At 42.6% G+C, this 18,814-nt stretch overlaps 1 protein-coding gene across 1 annotated transcript in view; it reads right to left on the minus strand.

Moving 5' to 3' along the window:
* LOC144593016 (uncharacterized) overlaps positions 1-16,612 on the minus strand; it is a 157,335-nt gene extending 140,723 nt beyond the window's left edge. Inside the window, exon 1 of the mRNA XM_078398430.1 lies at positions 16,231-16,612. The gene's annotated coding sequence lies outside the window, so the exon portion shown is untranslated. The remainder of the gene's footprint in view (positions 1-16,230) is intronic.
* Between the last annotated feature and the right edge of the window lie 2,202 nt (positions 16,613-18,814).

The following is an 18,814-nucleotide window of genomic DNA, read 5'->3' on the forward strand; positions in this document are numbered from 1 at the left end:
AAATGTTCGGCATGAAGGACTGTTTAGTTGTTTAAGTTGTTTTCATTAATATGAACACACAGATGGACTGAGACTTGTTAAAACTACAAGAGGGTCTCTAGTGATAACAAGTAACTTTGCATAGTAGTAATTTTGGGAATGGTTATTGTTAGTAATAAGGCACTTGCTAATTTCAGTTATTTAAGATTACCTTCATTTTAAAAAGGGGGTAATGTGGTGTATTTACCATTTTGAGTATTTGTGTTTTGGCAGCTGAGCCTTGCCGTAGTTCCGGGTATAAAGCATTGTGGGATACCTGATAACACCCCCTGGTGGTGTTGAAGTAAAGCAGCTATATGTTGTATGCTAACCTGTCTCACTCGTCGATTCTTATCATAATACACCACAAGAATATTCTGACATTGATCATAATTTGTGAATCGTTAAAACACTGCCACCATCAGGCAGGAGGTACAAAAGCCTGAAGTTCCATTCCACCAGAGTCAATCACAGCTACTTTCCATCAGGTTCTTGAATCAATTTACACAACTCTAATCCTACCTTGGCAACAAAATACTATGGTCCATTTTCTTCCACTACCATGGACTGTTTTTTTCTCTAATTGTGTTTTTGCGCTAATGTCTTGTTTTTTGAAAATGTTTTTTTTTAATTTTTACTGAATTGCAGATTTTTAATGTATGTACAATAATGTATGTAATTTATGTATGATTTATATTTTTGTATGTTTATCTGAGTCTATGTGCCTGTGAGACTGCTGCAAGTAGAATTTTCATTGTACCTATTACCTGTACCTGACTATACTTGTGCATATGATAATAAACTTGACTTGACTTAAATTAGATAGGATTATATCGAGACGTGCAAAGGAATAGTTCATTCAGCCCATGGCTGGCATGTTGCTCCACTTGGGACTTCCTGCTATCCATCCTCATCTAAATCTATCAGGGCAATCATTTATTGCATCTCCTTTACCTGCTTGCCCGATCTCCCATGAAGTGCATCCGCACTATTCCTTCAACCTGTTCTTAAAGAAGCAAGTTCCACATTATCATTTCCGTTTGAATAAAGAAGGTTCTTTCGAATTCCCAATTATATTTCCTAATCTGTTATTTTTCAATTTATCTTTGCCAGTCCACAAAAACTGCTGTCAAACAAAATGGGATGGTACAATTTCAACTGCATCCCTGTTAAAAATTATGATTCTTGGGACAGTATGACAATCACCACTTTTCCTTCACTGAACAACTTGGCATCAATGCCAAGTTCATTTAACATCTCAAATAACAAAGGACAATACATTAATCATTCTATTTGTATCCTCGATTGCCAAGGGAATTCAGCTGAATTTGCAAATTCTTGCTTCATCTCCAGTGTTAGCAGGGGTTGAGCTAAAATGTGCACAAGATTAACACCTCTTCTCAGAGGTGTCCTAGAAACAATGGCAGATGACAAGAAAACAGCTTTAATCAATGAAGAATAAAGTGAAAACTCAGGGAAAAATCCATGCACAGAAAGTTCAGCGTATGAAGCAAATGTCAAGGTACTAGATTCACACACAGACAAACACACAAACAGGAATGGAACATCCACACAGATCACACACTGCCATAGAGACAGAGTCATAACCCCTATAAACTGTTCAAGATGAGTCAGGCATAATGCAAGCTGCATTTCCGCTCTTGCCAAACCTTCACAAAGGCAATATTCTTCCTAGATTCCAATCTCTAATGAATTAGATGGCCTTGAGCAGTAAGCAAAACACGTCCGCAGTAAAGAGTAAATGTTTCTAGGAGGGAATGCAAGAAGCACAGGGTTTTGGGGACTTCGTTTATGGCCTGGTTAAAACTGGACATTTTCCAGTTTGATTTAGTCCACTTAATCTTCTTAACAATAATCTTGATTCAAAGGATATCCATTTTATTAAATAATTCAGTGCATTTGTACCTTTGAAGCAAACTGTAAGCTTCTAAAAATCCCCTTTGCATTATGAACAATTTCCACTCATTGGTTCTGCACAGTTTTCAACAGCCAAGAAATAAGGATTAATGCACTTTTTTCTCTCTTTTAAAAGTTAACAACTTATTAAGACCAACTTAGTAGCAGTTAAAATTGTTTCCAAGCAGCTTTCACATTTTATATTCCAGACAGCCAGCTGTCATCATGTTTTTTATTAAAGCTTTAAAGAGCAGAAACAAGTAGCTTAATTTCCATCAGCAGAAATTAGTTATATTGTGATCGGTGACTTGAGTTTGGTGCAGAGGACTAAGAAAAAAAGATGCAATTTCTCCATCCAGGCCACAAGTTCCTGCGGGGTATTTATAGAGAAAACATTCAAAGAAATACTTGGATTTCTATAAAGCTTGTCATGAAATCACAAAATGCCTTACATGTGGTGCCAATTTGTGTAGAGCAAGCTCCCATGGACGGTAATACGACTGCTGAACTATTTTTAAAAATCGTTCCCCCACCCTCCAACAATATTACTAAACCAGGAGATTTGGTCATTACCACGGTGCTAATTGAGTCTTGTTATACAGTCCCCAAGTTCTGACCATGTTCCGTTCATGAGAACTGTTCATAACAAGTCAGAAATGAGCAAAAACAGTGTATTGGGGAGGATCACAGAAGCACCTGTGACCAGAGAGGTGGAAGAGCACCCATCTGTCAGCCTCACTGACTCAGTGAGTGAGCGAGTGAGTCTGCTCAGTGCCCCCAGCTCTGCTCAGCTCAACCCTGCACTGCGGCCTCTGTGGCTTAGGGTGGGGTGGTGGAAAGAAAAAACATAAAGAAATTCCCTGGTCCCACCCAGTAGAAGATGCCTGTAGCCCCACAATAAACCGGTAAATCTATCCCCATCCATTCCATCGATTTCCCAAACTCCTGCTCAATTGTTGGGCGCATTCATTACCTGTGGTGGACCAGCACGCACATTAGCTTCATGTTATGTCTAACCTAGAACTGTCACTGCTTTGGACCGCTTAACAGGCTGTCATCCTGTCCACTGATAGAGATGTCACCCAAGGCTCATGAGACTCACGGTGAACTCAGGTTCTTCTATTCAGGCCCAGGCTAATTTCTACCCCATTGAACTTTGCCCTTTCTCTTTACATCGTTTTATAATGTTCCATGTTTCAATTTCCTTTTAAGTGTTATGACATTCTTTGCTTGCAACAGGAGACTCCTCCCTCCAGTTACCCCACAGAAAGTACATAAACTTTACACTCTTAATTCAATCTCTGGGTGATCATTATCAATCTATACTTTGCTTCAACCTGTCAATCATTTGGTTAACATTTTAAATAGTTCTCCTTTCAAAACTTTTGATAATTTCAAAACACTCCAATAGATCTTACCTTTGCTTTCTCTAGACAAGTACACATGGTCCAAATTTCACGTGGCTATCTTCCCATTTAATATCCTATGATATCCTTTCTTTGATATCCTTCTTTTAAAAGAACTATTTAACTACACACAGGGTTCCAGCTGTGGCCTTGCCTTGCCAACGGCTTGCACAAATTAAAAATTCTGCTGTTTGAGTTGAGTATTCAATGCCCCATTATCAATCCTTATGACATCTGATTCCAACTTTAAAGATTTGTATGTGTGTTCTTGGCTAATAGCTTTACAAGTTTGGATTTAATTGACTGTCATTCCTAAATGATTGAATTTGCACTTGTCTATTTCAAACTAATTTCAAGGTAACCAATCTGTCTACATATTTTACCTGCTATCTCCTCCTGCCTACTTCCTCACAGTTCAGTTTGCTCATAAGCTGGAACATAGAACAGTACAGCACAGGAACAGACTCTTTGGCCCAGTGTCTGCGTCAAACATGATGCCAAATTAAACATCCCTTCACTCTGCATGTGATCCATATCCCTTCACTCCCTGCATATTAATGTACCTATGCCACTATTTTAAGGTATCACAAAATGCTGGAGTAACTCAGCGGGTCAGGCAGCATCTCTGGAGAGAAGGAGTGGGTGGCGTTTCGGGTCAAGACCCTTTTCAGACTGATGTATTTTACTCGCTTCCATCACCACCACTTCAGGCAACGTGTTCTGGGCACCGACCAGCAGCTGTCCCCACTTTCACCCTCCCCTCCCATCACCTGACCCCGTCGGTCTTCTGAGCTCCTGCAGCCAGATAGTTCATAGCTCCAGATTCCAACATCTGCAGTCTCCTGTATCTTCAATTTGTGATGACCTGTATTTAATAATTCACTGCCACATCAGTAATTCCAACCACTTCAATGCTTTCACTCATAATAGTTTCCACAATTAGCTATGCCTTTTTTAGGTTCAGGTGCGGTGCTTTATAACCACCCAGCTGCATGTCCAGTCTGGCTCATCATTGTTGGCGAGGCCACACCATGAGTAAGTACTGTGCCCATTTGGTCCCCTTACCTAAAAATAATATATGTAGTAGCATTGGAGGTATTCACCAGGCTAAAACCTGGGATGAGCAGGTTGACATATTAAGAGAGCCTAAACAGTTTGTTTGTATTCCTTGGGAGTTTAGAAGATTGGGGAGTGATTTTATTCAAATGTACACGATGTTAAGGTGGCTTGATTGGATAGATGTCGGGCTGTTTACACCAGTAGGAGAGAACAAGGAGACACAGATACAAATAAGTGGCCAGTCACTTAAAACAGGTGCATAGAAAACATTCTCACATAAGATACATAGAAACATTGAAAATAGGTGCAGGAGGAGGCCATTCGGCCCTTCAAACCATTCATTGTGATCATGGCTGATCGTCCCCAATCAATAACCCGTGCCTGCCTTGTCCCCATATCCCTCAATTCCACTAGCCCCTAGAGCTCTATCTAACTCTCTCTTAAATCCATCCAGTGATTTGGCTTCCACTGCCCTCTGTGGCAGAGAATTCCACAAATTCACAACTCTCTGGGTGAAAAAGTTTTTTTCTCAACTCAGTTTTAAATGGCCTCCCCTTTATTCTAAGTGTGTCCCCTGGTTCTGGACGCGCCCAACATTGGGAACATTTTTCCTGCATCTTGTCCAGTCCTTTTATAATTTTATATGTTTCTATAAGATCCCCTCTCATCCTTCTAAACTTCAGTGAATACAAGCCCAGTCTTTTGTATCTTTCCTCATATGTCAGTCCCGCCATCCCAGGGATCAATCTCGTGAACCTACGCTGCACTGCCTCAATTACAAGGATGTCCTTCCTCAAATTAGGAGACCAAAACTGTACACAATACTCCAGATGTGGTCTTACCAGGGCCCTATACAACTGCAGAAGAACCTATACTGAAATCCTCTTGTTATGAAGGCCAGCATTCCATTAGCTTTCTTCACTGCCTGCTGTACCTGCACGCCAACTTTCACTGACTGGTGTACAAGGACACCAAGGTCTCGCTGCACCTCCCCCTTACCTAACCTAACTCCATTGAGAAAATAATCTGCCTCCTTGTTTTTGCCGCCAAAGTGGATAACCTCACATTTATCTATATTATACTGCATCTGCCATGCATCTGCCCACTCACTCAACCTGTCCAGGTCACCCTGCAACCTCCTAACATCCTCTTCACAGTTACACTGCCACCCAGCTTTGTCTCATCCACAACCTTGTTAGTGTTGCTTCTAATTCCCTCTTCCAAATCATTAATATATATGGTGAACAGTTGCGGCCCCAACACCGAGCCTTGCGGCACTCCACTCGCCACTGCCTGCCATTCTGAAAAGGACCTGTTTACTCCTACTCTTTGCTTCCTGTCTGCCAACCAATTTTCTATCCATGTCAGCACATTACCCCCAATACCATGTGCTCTAATTTTAGTCACCAATCTCCCGTGTGGGACCTTATCAAAGGCTTTCTGAAAGTCCTCTGGCTTCCGCTACTCCTTGCTGTGCTATACATCTTTTCTTTTAGTTTTATTCCATCCCTAACTTCCCTTGTCAGCCACGGTTGCCTCCGACTACCCTTAGAATCTTTCTTCCTTTTTGGAATGAAATGATCCTGCGTCTTCCGGATTATGCCCAGAAATTCCTGTCATTGCTGTTCCACTGTCATTCCTGCTAGGATCCCTTTCCTGTGTACCTTGGTCAGCTCTTCTCTCATGCCTTCATAGTCCCCTTTGTTCAACTGCAACACTGACACTTTCGATTTAACCTTCTCCTTCTCAAATTGCGGTTTAAAACTAATCATATTATGATCACTACCTCCAAGCGGTTCCTTTACCTCGAGTTCTCTTATCACATCTGGTTCATTGGACAACACTAAATCCAGAATTGCCTTTTCTCTCGTAGGCTCCATTACAAACTGCTCTAAGAATCCATCTCGGAGGCACTCTACAAACTCTCTTTCTTGGGGCCCAGAACCAACCTGATTTTCCCAGTCTACCTGCATATTGAAATCCCCCATCACCACAGTGGCATTACCTTTCTTAGATGCCAGTTTTAACTCCTGCTGCATCTTACACCCTACATCCGGGCTACTATTTGGAGGTCTGTAGATAACACCAATTAGTGTCTTCTTGCCTTTACAATTCCTCAACTCAATCCACAGACTCTACCTCGTCAGTCCCTATGTCTTCCCTCGCAAGGGACTGAATCCCTCACCAGCAGAGCTACCCCACCGCCTCTGCCCACCTGCCTGTCCTTTCTGTAGGATGTATAACCCTGAATATTAAGTTCCCAGGCCCGATCCTCCTGCAGCCACGTCTCTGTAATCCCCACAATGTCATATCTACCAACCTCTAACTGAGCCTCAAGCTCATCTACTTTACTTCTTGTACTTCGCGCATTTATATACAATACTTTCAATTCCTTACTCATCTCCACTTTCACATCGATCCCTATTACACTTGGCCATACTCTCCTATCCCTTTGTGAGCTTTCTTTCCCGTTAATTCTGGGGTCATTAACTATCCCTTTACTCTCTTTCCCTTTAACTCCATCCTTGACTATCCCATTTCACCCCCCCCCCCCTTATTTAGTTTAAAACCACCCGTGTAGCAGTGGCAAACCTGCCCGCCAGAATGCTGGTCTCCCACCTGTTAAGGTGCAATCCGGCCCTTTTGTACAATTCCCCCTTACCCCAAAACAGATCTCAGTGATCTAAGAATCTAAATCCCTGCCCCCTGCACCAGTTCCTCAGCCACACATTCAGGTCCTGTATCTCCCTGTTCCTGCTCTCGCCAGCACGAGGAACTGGAAGCAAACCGGTGATAACCACCCTGGAGGTCCTGCTTTTCAGCATTTTTCCAAGCTCTCTAAAGTCACGCTGCAGAATATTCATCCCCTTTTTTCCGACATCGTTTGTGCCAACATGCACTACCACTCCCGGCTGTTCACCTTAAGGAGGTGAATCTCTGTAATTCTCTGGGGAGTTGAGGGCCAGATCATTCAGCATATTTCAGGTGGAGAGAGATAAACATTTGATAGATCAAGGAATTAAGGCTTATGGGGAACTTCCATGGGAGAGGAATCAAGGCCAGCATTGATCAGTGTGGTCATACAACAGGGCAGGCTTGAGGGGCTGAGTGGCCTACTCCTGCACCTATTTTCTTGTATTCTTGTGTAACGCTACACAGTATCATCATGACTATCAATCTGTTTCATGCCAGGTTTGTCAGCACTTTTCTCATTAAATATTCTGAACACTTCCTCTGTACTACAGTCTTCACTTGTTCCTTTACATGGTGCGAATGATCGAACCAGAAATTTTCAGCGCCTTTCTTTAGTTTCTTACTTTCAACTTGTTTGTTAAATTTTATGCCTATTCCAAGAAGCTCTGGCAATGCGGACTTTTAAAATACATCTGTGACAGTATTCTTGCCAAAACCAACAATCATCAAGAAATGGACAGGCAATGTTTTGGATTAAAACTCTTCTTTAGATTGATTGGAATAGGGAGGAGAAATCTGGAAAAGAGAAGTGGGGGCAGGACAAGTGTTAGGATACAGGTGAAAGGGGTTGGGGGGGGTGACAGATGGGTGGAGTAAGTGACAAAGAATAGAGGTGAAAAGGAGACAAAAGAATGTCAGATAAGGAGAGCACAGGAGGAATGAAATGTATAGCCAGAGTGAGGGATGTGAGTGGAAGGGGAAGAGGGGAGGGGAAGGAGGGGTTATAAAAAGGAATTGGGGGACCCAGGGATGGGAAATGAGTGTAAGATGGAGCAGATTGACTGGGAGGGGCTGAGGGAATTTGGGAGAAATAGGACCACATTTGGGAAGAAGTAGGGGGTGCGGCAAAGTAAGAGAAATGCGGTGTGGGGATTACTTGAAATTGAAGAATTCAGTGTTCATACCATCAGGTTGTAAGCAAGTTTGTAGATGACACAAAGTTGCAGGTTTGCTGATGACACAAAGCTGGGTGGCAGTGTGAACTGCGAAGAGGATGTTAGGAAGTTGCAGGGTGACTTGGACAGGTTGAGTGAGTGGGCAGATGCATGGCAGATGCAATATAATGTAGATAAATGTGAGGTTATCCACTTCGGCGGCAAAAACAAGGAGGCAGATTATTATCTCAATGGTGTCAGATTAGGTAAAGGGGAAGTGCAACGAGACCTTGGTGTCCTTGTACACCAATCACTGAAAGTAAGCGTGCAGGTACAGCAGGCAGTGAAGAAAGCTAATGGCAATGTTGGCCTTCATAACGAGAGGATTTGAGTATAGGAGCAAAGAGGTCCTTCTGCAGTTGTGTAGGGCCCTGGTGAGATCACATCTGGAGTATTGTGTGCAGTTTTGGTCTCCTAATTTGAGGAAGGACATCCTTGCTATTGAGGCAGTGCAGCATAGGTTCACGAGGTTAATCCCTGGAATGGAGGGACTGTCATATGAGGAAAGATTGGAAAGACTGGGCTTGTATTCACTGGAGTTTAGAAGGATGAGAGGGGATCTTATCAAGACGTACAACATTATAAAAAGACTGGACAAGCTAAATGCAGGAAAAATGTTCCCAATGTTGGGCGAGTCCAGAACCAGGGGCCACAGTCTAAGAATAAAGGGGAGGCCATTTAAAACTGAGGTTAGAAGAAACTTTTTCACCCAGAAAGTTGTGAATTTGTGGAATTCTCTCCCACAGAAGGCAGTGGAAGCCAATTCACTGGATGAATTTAAAAGAGAGTTAGATAGTGCTCTAGGGGCGAGTGGGATCAAGGGATATGTGGAGAAGGCAGGCACAGGTTACTGATTGTAGATGATCAGCCATGATCAAATAAATGGCGGTGCTGGATCGAAGGGCAAATGGCCTCCTCCTGCACCTATTTTCTATGTTTCTATGTTTCAACCGAAATTGAATATGATGTGCTGCTCCTCCAGTTAGCACGTGCACTCAGTTTACAGTGGAGGAGGCCAACGACAGAAAGGTCTGTATGGGAATGTGAAGGAGAGTTAAAATGGCTATCATCTGCAAGTTTCAGTAGGCCTTGTTGGATGTAGCAGAATTATTTAGCGAAACACCAGCTTATTCTAGGCTTGGTGGAGCTGAGGCCATATGGGGTAGATCAGGCTTGAATAGGTGCTCATAAACACGTCTCACCTGCAAGGGGCACTGATAGAGGTGTACCTGATAGAGGTGAGTGAGGAGGTGAAGGGCCAGGTGTTACATCTCCTGTAGTTGTAGGACAAAGTGCATGGGGAGAGGGCAGATTGGGTGAGATGGGATGAGTGAATCAAGGAATTACAGGAAGGGAAAAGGGATGGGACCATGAAAATGTGACTGGCGATGGGAACATGTTGAAGGTGACAGAAATGTTGGAGAATGATGTGTCAGATGTGGAGGCTGGTGGGGTGAAAGGCGAGGACTTGGAAAAACTCTAACATTGTTCCATCTGGGGAAGAGACAACAGAACTGCGAGACACAGAGGAGACATAAGTGAGGGCTCCATCCACAACAGCAGGGGTGGAAAACCACGTTTACTGTAGAAAGAGGAGATCTCAGATGTCTTAAGATGGAAAGCCTCATCCTGTGATAAGATGCAGTGGATACGGAGAAATTGAGAGTAAGGTATTACGTCCTTGCAAGAGACAAGGTAGGAAGAGTAACTGGGATTCAGTGGGTTTGTAAAAGACATCTGTACACAGTCTATCCCCTGTGATGGAGACGGAAAGATCGAGAAAATGGTGAAAGGCATCAGATATAGTCCAAATGAATTTGAGGGCAGAGTGGAAGTTTCTCATATAATCCCACCCAACCACATCTCCCCAGCTCATTCCCCTTGCAATATCATATCATATCATATATATACAGCCGGAAACAGGCCTTTTCGGCCCACCAAGTCCGTGCCGCCCAGTGATCCCCGTACATTAACACTATCCTACACCCACTAGGGACAATTTTTACATTTACCCAGCCAATTAACCTACATACCTACATACCTACATACCTGTACGTCATACCTGTCACTACACCTCCTCCCTCACCTCCATCCAGAGACCCCAGCAGTCCTTCCAGTTGAGATAGAGATTCACATGCACCTCCTCCATTCACCTTCATCTACTGCCTCCGTTGCTCCCGATGTGGCTTCCCATACATTGGCGAGACCAAACATTGACTCAGCAACCATTTCACTGAACACGTGCTCAATCCGCCAAAGCCTACAGGATCTCTCAGTTGCTAACCATTATGACTCCTCTTCCCATTCCCATACTGATCTTTCTGTTCCTGGCCTCTTCCATTGCCAGAGTGAGGCCAAGGGGAAATTGGAGAAACAGCACCTCATATGCTACTTTGGCATGAACATTGCTCCGACCACTTGCCAATCAAAGCCTCCTCACCTGTATCCATCTATCATGTGACAGGTTTTGTACCGCCCACACCTATCTTTTCCAACTTGCTCCTCCCTACTCCAATTGGCCTGAAGAATGGTCCCAACCCAAAATGTCACCTGCTCATTTCTTCCCTAGGTGCTGACTGTCCGCTGAATACTTCCAGCATCTGCAGTTTCTTATGTCTTCAGACAACAAATGTTTCACTCCCTGGCCATAACAGCTTTTACAGTACTTGCCTTTTTGAAATTATGTGGATTTGGTTTGGAGCAAAGCTTTTGGCCACTTGTCCTTTGAGTCTGCTACTGCATGAAATTGTTGGTTGCACTTGCAAGACCAGCATGTTATTGTTTGTTGATTCCCCTGCTGGGGCAATTTTTAGTGTGTTCTCAAAGTTCAAATTTACCTTTAATAAAACAGTCTCTGAATCCAGTTATTATCAATTCCACACACTAACTTGTTCCTTAGCATCTGACAGACTGTGTTGCAATAACTTCAATCTTGCAATTCAGCTGCAGATTTATTCACTGTCTTACTAGCATTTCTTCATCATAGAATGTCATAGTCATACAGCATGAAAACAGGCCCTTTGGCCCAACTTCTCCATGCCGACCAAGATACACCATCTACACTCGTCTCACCTGCCCACATTTGGCCCATATCCCTCCAAACCTTTCCTATCCATGTACCTGTCCAAATGTCACAAATCAAACTTAAACCTTTGCATGACTTTGCGTAGCTTTATGTTGAATTTATGCTTAAACAAGTGCACCAATTTTATATTTTTTTAATTTCCTGGTGTCTCCAGGTTCAGCAAGTTTCTCATTAAACTTTACAAAGGAGCACTAATTGGGAGAGATCGCCAAGTGCATCATTGGTGTCTTATGCAGCAAAGAAATGCAACAGAATTTCACAATATTTCCAATTTCTATGTTTGAGTCAAATGAAGCCTTATTTTAGCAATTGTTGTTTTCATGACTTTTTACAAGAATATTATTGTTAGACTTTCTGTCTCTCCACATTTTGTTTTAAATATGTAGACAGTTACTCTTGGGTCCTGCTTGACTTTGAGTCTATTTTACTCTTCACCAATATGTTATATCTTAACTAATAAAAATATGGAAGCAAAGTTTCGTCCTTTAGGAAGTTTATTTACTTTTTTCAAGCCTGCAGTCCACATCTGTCACTAAAGCCTTGACAGAGATCAAACAGATTGGTGTACACCAAATATCTAAACAGTGACACAAGATAAGCCTGCAAGATCACCACAGCCATTGCCACATGCCTATCCTCTTCCTCCATGAGAACTCCACATATTTTCAGTCTCGCTGGTGCCTCACAGTCTCACTTTCATAATCACATAATCACAGGCCATCTCTTTTCCCTTCCTTGTATCACCCTCTACCATCTTGTTATTCCCAAACCACTTTTCATCTGCGCTTAGTGCCGATAAAAACCCTTTCAAAAGCTCAATTCTCTGACCCTTGTCACAACATTCTTGCAGCTACCAACCTGCCCGATCAAGATCTAACTTCCAATGAGTCCTTTCAAAAGCAACGCTCTTACCAAGCTGTCCGTGAACTGATCTGAACTAATTGAACTAATCCTACATCAGTAATGGAAAACTGCAGACCACCTCTAAAACTACCATGAAGGTGATTCCTAATAAGAGTATTGCATAAATGTTTTATTTTCTTTGCAGTCTTTTTTCCAGAGAATGTAGAATTAGTATAATTGATGTGTAATTTATGTTGTGTGTTGCCTGAGTCGACTACATGCTGTGATGCTGCTGCAAGCAAGATTGTCATTGTACCTGTACCACCCTGTCATTGTCCATAGGACAATAAGCCCAACTTGTCTTGAGTGTCTCTTCAATTGTACACATCTTAAATACAAGGAATTGCAGGTGCTGATTTACAAAAGTAAACAGAATGCAGGAGCAGAATTAGGCCATTCAGCCCATCAAGTTTTGTTCCACCATTCTAGCATGGCTGATCTATTTTTCACTCTTAACCTCATTTTCCTGCTTCCTCCCCATAACCTTTGACGCTCTTATTAATCAAAAGCCTATCAATCTCCGCTTTAAAATACCCAATGACTTGGCCTCCACCGTAATTTGGGACAATGAATTCCACGATTCACCACTCTCTGGCTAAAGAAATTCCTCCTCATCTCCACTCTTCATCACACACCTTCATCTTGTCTACGAGACCCCAAGCTCCCTGTTTCTCGTCCTATTCCCATTGAACTGTCCATCACCCATGTTCCTTTCCTTTCCCCATTCTGGCTGACATTGTTAACAGTTCTCTTTTCTCGGGCAATGTGGCGCTGAGATTTTGACTTGCAATCATCTACTCTCTCTGCAAACTAACTGCCTCTCGCTTTTTCTATCTTAACAAATTGCCATCACATCTCCGATCTCATTAATGTCTTTGAACACTCTGGAAATCTCAAATTCTTCCTCATTTTCCCCGAAATGCTTTGCTTGAATGCTCCTAATTGAAGGATTCATCCTGGTGTGCTAATGAACAGCACTAATCACAATCCTCAATGATTATAACCAAAGTAATCTTCCCTCATGAACTGCAACCAGACACTCCATCCACTTCCAAAGTCTCTCTGTTACATTCCAGCTGCCTGGGATTGGATCTACTCTTGCCTGCTAGCATGCTCATCTTTACAGTGCTCACCAGGGAATCACCAGGATTGTTATCCCTGGTGTCCTGCAGAGACCTGTCCATGGCCAACATAATTCCCAGCCTTATGCTGTTCCTTAAAAACACTAATAAATAGCATGGCATAAGATTCCATGTGTATACCTCATCTTCACCTCTCCCAACACCACCACCATCATTTATATCGAACATAGAACAGTACAGTGATGCAACAGGCCTTTCAGCCCACAATGTCTGTGCTCAACATGATGCCAAGACTAACTCTTATCTGCCTGCTCGTCATCCATATCCCTCCATTCCCTACATATCCACGTGCCTATCTAAAAGACCCTTAAATGCCACTATCCTATCTGCCTCCACCAAAACCCACAGTATCAACGTTCGGCACTCCCTATCATCTGTGTAAAAAAAATGGGCCACACATCTTTGCCACTTTCACAGTATTCCCTCTAGTATTTGATATTACCATCCTGGGAAAATGACCGTCTTCCTAATCTATGCCTCACATAATTTCATATATATCCATCAGGTCTCCCCTCAACCTCTGACCTTCTAGAAAAACCAATCCAAGTCTGATCAACCTCCCCTTGTAGATAATATTATCATATCCAGGCATCATTCTGGTAAACCTCCTTTGCACCCTTTCAAAGCCTCCGCATCCTTTATGTATTGGAGGTACCAGAACTGCATGCAATGTTCCAAATGCAACCTAGCCAGCGTCTTATAAAGCTGCATCATGATTTCCTGACCCTTACACTTAGCGCCTGGACCAATGAATGTAAGCATACCATATGCTCTCCACCTTACATCTCTATCTGCTTGCATTGCCAGCTTCTCTTATGTAGAATCTTATTCTGTTTAAGCACAGCCAGTACCAGGGTTACTTTAGGTTTCCATCCCTGAGAACTGACCATGAAGTGTTTTATCCGTAAGTTAGAAACAAATAATTTCCCCCAAAATAAGATAAAAATCATTGCCTGAATATTTGAGCCTGTTCTTCCTAATGTACAACTTTATTTTCCCTTTATTATTCCAGTATTGCATGTGCTGTTAGCTGTTTTGAATCGTATCCACATTGTAGAACTCTGCACAAACTTTCTGTAATCCTTTCATTGCATTGAATGTTTTCTATGTTCACCATTACTCTACCCGTAATGAAACTAAAGCAACATACACTCTATCCAGTTGATTAATTCTTGAAAATTTGAAATTGGAACCTTGAAAAATCCTTAAAAAACATATTAGAGGATTTGCATAAAGTCTTATTTCCATAAATAAGGACTTCCGTAACCCAGGGAACCACTATATTGGGAACACAGACACCATTATTGTTTGTCCCTGTCAGGAACCTTGTTGTCCACCCACCAGCTCTATGCCTCTTCCTGGCAGTTTCCTGACACTGACCAGTGCCATATTTGATCCCGAGTTTCAGAACTCATTATTACCAGCTCCAAACCATTATCTAACCTTAGTGTTAACCAACTCATCTGCTGCTGAAACTTCACCCTTATCTTTATCCATTCACATGCTTACTTCAGTGTAGTACGAGGTCTTCCAGTGTAGTACGAGGTAATGAATGACCTCTTGCTCTCTTGCTATCCACTTTGCTACTGTAAATTTCCCCGGTGAGGGACGAATAAAGGAATATATCATAAATATTGCCTCCCATGTCCTATCATGCTAAATGCTGTTTCTCCCATCAGGCTTGCACTTGCTGATAGAAGATTAAGCCACCCACACTATCTTTTTAATCAGTTCCCATCCAAGGAGATATCTGCACATCTTCAGTTAGGGATATATCGCCAAATTTAATTGCTTCAACACTTACACCATAGCTTCAGTAAACTAATCCTAAACATCTGAATTTGCCAAGCAAACACTTCTCCAACACTCTGCCTCATTCTTCTCCTTTATGTATTGAAGGTATGCGAATACACCTCTGATAATTGCCTGATTGCCTCCAGAACGTCACTCAATGCAGCGCCATCGTTTTAGTGACATCACATTCTCTTTTGCAACGAGTCTCTCACTTGGAACCTTATCAAATGCCTTTTAAAGTTTGATGTAAATCCCTCGCACTGCCTTTATTCTGACATGACTTCTCTTTCGAAGTGAAAGCTAATCAAGAATTGTTTACACTTTACAATGCTTGGTATTTGTGAAAAATAAATCGAGCCAACTTTGAGTTAAAATGTAGGTATAAAACCCGCTTCCGACCCTCCTCTTATGAAATACCTTGAAAGAGAAAAACTTCCACGGTGCTGTATTAGGAAGAAAGGCTGGTTGCTGAAAATATGTAGTCACATCTTGTAGCAGCAGTATGTTGATGATAACAGAAATAAATCTTTCAAATGTTAATTAATTCATTTGATAACATCTCAGGAAGCTGTACTAATTCATCAAACTATCAACTTGAATTACTCAAACGGAAGCTGGAATCGTTACAAATCTTAACGGAAATAATGGGTTGGGACTTGTACAGTTGATTGCAGCCAGCAACATTGGATGAATGGAGACGCAAGAGACTGCAGATGCTGGAATCTTGAGCTTGAGCCCACCGAGGTCCTCCAGCAGTTTGTCTTTAGATGAATAGTACTTACGCTTACAACTGATCTTGCAGCAAAACTCGTGTCGACAAATACATCACTATTGGCAAAATAATATGTTGAATAAACTTATTCCAATTTATATGGCAATGGAGCATATAATACAACATTGTTGAAAGAAAGACCAAAACACTTGATTAGCATCCAAGCTACCACAAAGTGTGAGCTTTGAATGGAAGAAGAACTTTTTGCAGATAGTTACACACTTACTGTTAAAGACGAGTTTCTGGGATGCTGGCTCGGTGAATAGTGCAGAGGCTTTGGCTGCTGCTGTTCCCTGCTAGGTTTTCGGTGCTTACAGTTTAGTCGCTCTCTTGTCGCCGTCTGCACAGTCACTCTCTCCTCCTCTTGCTCTCTCTCTCTCTCTCTCTCTCTCCTCCCTCACCTTACCGCCGGTTATCCCCTGCGAGTCTCCTGTACATGTAGTCCTTGATCCCTCAGAACTCAATGCATTGCACTCCTTTTGCACTGTTCAGTTTTTCTCATCTACTCGCCTGCCCCTCTGCACAGCCTCTATCTCCTCGTCTGTATATCTGTCCTGTGTCCCTCTCTCTCTCTCTCTCTCTCTCTCTCCCCTCACTTTCAACGCCAATTGTCCTCTGCAAATCTGCTCTGCATCTAATCCCTGATGCACTCGTCTGTCAGGACTCAATGAAATGCACTGCACTCCCTCAGCACTGTGTTTCAGTCCTACTGCTGCCGACCCCTGTCGGAGTCCAACCCATAGCCTGCACCTCTGCCTGCCTCTGCACTGACGCGCCCCGGGGAGGGGGGGGGGGGGGGGGTCGGGAGGTGCGCCACTACCCGGGGAGCGCGCTTGCTCAGACCCCACACAGCGCGCGACCTCCCGGGTTCAGGTGTGCGCTGCACGCCACTGGCACGGTGCATAAACCGGCGCTGCAAAGTTTCGCGTCCCATGCGAAACTGCATGCATGCCCATCGCTGCCTCCGATAATTATTGCGGGCACTTTCTCCCAATTTCTGTTGCAATTGTTGCATCTTCACAGTGAAAATAGGCAATGTGCAAAATAGTATTTCAAATAAACTTGGAAGCAAACAAATGAACGCATTCAAATATCTCGAAATAAGTTCTCAATCAGATAAAGGTGTTCCTCTCCATTGTAACAAATAGAGGAATTACCTCTTCTACGCTCCAAGTCTAAACTGGCGCAGGTTGTGTGTGGAAACGCACGTTGATAGTGAAGAATTACTGTAAATCCCGGCTCCCACGACTCTTTATTCTTTGGATTTGCAGACACCCCGGCTCTCTGTGTTCCAGGGTGCTTGGAGAGAGTCCTGTGTGTAATCTGCAGACTGTCACAGGTGGATATGCTGATGTTCAGGGCTCCCAGTGCTGTTTGCGTGTCTAAACCACTCAGGACTTCGATTCAAATAACCTCTCACTCAAAACGATAGAAGATACAAATTTAAGGTGACTAACTTTTCCTCAAAACACCCACTCATTCCATTAGTCAAGTAATCTTTCTCTGAACCGTTTCCAATGCATTAATATCCTTCCTGAAATAAAGTGCACAAAAGTTCAGATGTTATATTGAGCATATCCTTCCTATTTTTGTGTGCAATCGTCCTATTAATAAACAATAATGGTGTGAGCTTCCCAAAGTACATTCTGTCAAAGACCTTTGCCACCCTGGTCACTCCTTCATCTTCCTGCTTCCGCCGGGCAAAAGATACAGAGACATGAATGTGCATACCAGACTCGAGAGCAGCTTCTTCTCCTGTGTTATCAGGCTTCTGAACAATCCTTCCTTAACTTATGGTACAGTCTGATACTCCTCTCCCTCTTGCAGACATTGGACTTTGTCTCTGAAACTGTTGAGCTACAATGCTGAGAACTATATTCTGCACTCTGTTTCTTTTCCTTCACTCTATCTATTGTACTTGAGTTTTGCTTGTTTGTATTTATATAATATTGTCTGATTGAATTAGATAATATGTAAAACAGAGCTTTCACTGTAACATTAATAAACCCAAACCCAAACCTATACCGTCATTTTTGCCATTTGCAAAACATCCCCTGAATATCCCAGGCGACTCTCTGCATAAATCTCCACCCAGGATCATCTGCCTCTGAATCTCACAGTTCTGCAATTACCCACCCTTGGGATATTGGACCATCTCATTTTTCTTGTGAAATGGGATGATTAACATTTTCCCACCTTGTATGCCTTTTGCTCTTGCACTTAACCTATCCATACTCCTATGTGGTTTCCTTGTGTCCTCTTCACAACTTACCATTGAACTAAGGTCAGCTTTAGGACCCCAAAGAGCTAGGTTCAGGTGTGTGTCAATGAATTTACACAATGCGTTTGTCAATCGCACCATACCAGAGTATGAAATTCAGCAATGCTATACTCTAATGAGTGATGAGGCCATAATACCCAAATAAGCAGCAGGTGAGAGTTTGTGAATTATTTTAATCCATGTTTTAGTTTGAAAACAGCCTTTAGCAGCTGCTTTCAGTGCCCTGGGTTTTTTTTTTCTCTCTGGGCAATGTTTTGCTTGGATTTGCGATGAAAACCAAACCTGAATCCAAAGAGTTTTAACCCTTGATGAAGAATAATGAACACTTGTGGTAACACAAAGTATATCATCCTGACCTAAATAAAGGCAAGGCCTGACCCAACCCAACCCAAACATAGCACATATAGTAAAGTCCCATTGTGCTTGGGTGAAGCAGCTACATTCTACTCAAAGGTTTGTTGGTATGGAGTTGAAGAGAATGTTCTCTCCACCAAAAGGTAACAGTGAGTATTGGGGTTGCCAGTCAGTG

The sequence above is a fragment of the Rhinoraja longicauda genome, chromosome 4, assembly GCF_053455715.1.
Source record: "Rhinoraja longicauda isolate Sanriku21f chromosome 4, sRhiLon1.1, whole genome shotgun sequence".
Taxonomy (NCBI): domain Eukaryota; kingdom Metazoa; phylum Chordata; class Chondrichthyes; order Rajiformes; family Arhynchobatidae; genus Rhinoraja; species Rhinoraja longicauda.